Source organism: Hevea brasiliensis, chromosome 3 (assembly GCF_030052815.1).
Source record: "Hevea brasiliensis isolate MT/VB/25A 57/8 chromosome 3, ASM3005281v1, whole genome shotgun sequence".
NCBI lineage: Eukaryota > Viridiplantae > Streptophyta > Magnoliopsida > Malpighiales > Euphorbiaceae > Hevea > Hevea brasiliensis.
The window spans coordinates 81,247,745-81,250,307 of record NC_079495.1 but is presented as its reverse complement, the minus strand read 5'-3'; positions in this window follow the sequence as shown (position 1 = coordinate 81,250,307).

Here is a 2,563-nt window from a genome sequence, read left to right as displayed (position 1 = left end):
TTGCTGGTTGGAATGAACAAGGTGGCGGTATGGTGGAGTGCACCATAGGTGCGCATGGTTTGGCTCCTCCCATGGTGTGCACAAGGTTTGGCTTATTAATTTGCAATTGTTATATGATCTAAAAGCTCATCCTATGTCTAATTAAATTGTTTAATAAGAGTTTTAATCACACAATTAAATTTTGATTCAAATTTGAATTTTAAAAACTGTTTGAATGTGATTCAAATCTGAATTTTTAAAGTTGTTTGAATCATGTTCAAATCTGAATTTTTAAAGTTGTTTGAATAATAGTCAAATCTGAATTTTTAAAAATTGTTTGAATGTGATTCAAATCTGATTTTTAAAAATTGTTTTAATGTGATTCAAATCTGAATTTTTAAATTTGTTTGAGTAAATGCCATAGATTATACTTCGGAAGAATCTTCTACCGAGTCTGATAAACAATCAGAATGTGATGGAAAATGTGATTATTACAAATCACTATGTACCTTAAATGGTCTTTGTGTATTAACAAAAGAACAAAATATGTTATTAGATCTAATAGATAAAATCGAAGATCAAGAAGAAAGAAGAAAAAGATTAGAAGAATACTTAAATGTATTCAAGGATAAAAGTCCTCTAGAAAAAAGAATTGAAGAAAAACAAACCCCATATGATGTCAAAGAAATAATGGAAAGAATTAAAACAGCTAAAATGCCAAGGGAACCAACTATAAAAGAATTAAGACAGGAAATAAATTCATTTAAAACTGAATTACAATTTCTTAAAGAAAGAATAGTCTTATTAGAAGTAAAAAAATGAATCTCCATTAATAATGGAAGAAGCTGAAAAAGAAGAAGGAAAACCAGTAGAGATAAATAGTCTCTAGTATGTCAATAGAAAAGATCTAGTTATAACTCAAAAGTAGCATACAAAGGTTACTATAATTGTTCAAAAGGAGTACTTATTTAGTACTATAACATTGATAGACTCAGGAGCAGATTTATGTTTTATAAATGAAGGATTAGTCCCTTCAAAATACTTCTCCAAAACAATAGAAGAATTGCACACAACTGACAGTAGTAAAATGTCTGTAAAATACAAATTGTCTGATACAGTTTTCTGTAACCAAGGTATATGCTTTGAAATTCCATTTATCTTGGTAAAAGGATTATCTCATCCTGTTATTCTAGGAAACCCATTTCTGCATATGTTATATCCAATAAAATCCATAACAGAAAAGGGAATTGTTTCCGAAGTCGAAGGAAAAGAGATTATTTTTTAATTTATCTCTTTACCAATAGAAAGAGAGATTGATGTACTTAAAAGTAACATCAAAAATAAAGAAAAATTTATAAATTCTCTTAAAAGAGAAATAGAATACAAAACTATACAAGAAAAGGTTGATGAACCTTTTATACAAAGAAAAATAAAGGAATTACAAGACGAGATTACTAATAGCATCTATGCAGAAGTACCAAATGCCTTTTGGGCTAGAAAAAGCCATGTGGTTAAATTAGCATATGAGCCCAATTTTGATGAAAAAATGATACCAACCAAATCCTGGCCCATTGCCATGGGTCCAAGACATTTAGAAATCTGCAAAAGAGAAATTGCTGACCTTGAGACAAAAGGGCTTATTAGAAAAAGTCAAAGCCCACGGAGCTGTCCAGCCTTTTATGTAGAAAATGCTACTGAACTAGAAAGGGGAGTCCCAAGAGTCATCAATTATAAGCCTTTAAATAAGGCCCTTAGATGGATAAGGTATCCATTACCTAATAAAAGAGATCTGTTAAACAGACTCTACAAGGCCCAAATCTTTTCCAAATTTGGTATGAAATCTGGATATTGGCAAATCCAGATAGCTGAAGAAGATAGGTATAAAACTGCCTTTACAGTACCATTTGGGCATTATGAATGGAATGTGATGCCATTTGGGCTTAAAAATTTCCCATCAGAATTTCAAAAAATTATGAATGAAATATTCAATGCTTATTCAGCATTTTCAATTGTTTATATTGATGATGTCCTTATTTTCTCCAGGACAATAGATCAACACTTCAAACACTTAAACGTGTTTATGAAAATTATTAAGAAAAATGGTTTAGTTGTCTCAGCCAAGAAGATAAAACTCTTCCTGTAACACCCCAAAGTTCGGTAGTGCGTTCTGCTGCTCCGGTGATCAGTGTTGTCCGGACAGCTAGGATGCCTAGAACTACACTTTGACATGAGGGAGGAGACATAAAATAATGAAATACAAGAAAATAAAATACAAGAAAAACAAAGGAAAAACAATAGCAAAGAAATGTGATCAAGTTAAGCGAGCCGGGAAACCTAGCGATGGGTGACCGCACCGGGAAGTCACGGCGTGGACCGTTGACTAGCCCTGGACTGTGGGGAACCCTGGAAAATATTTTTAGGACATAAATAGACCCTTGTTGAAGAATAAATCTCATTAGAAAGATCAAAGAAAAATTAAATAATTAGTACAAAGAAAAGTGAGAAATCGAAAAACGGACAAAACTCGGTGTTACCGAAAAATCAGGAATGCCACCCGAACAGGGGCATTATGGTCATTTGACGT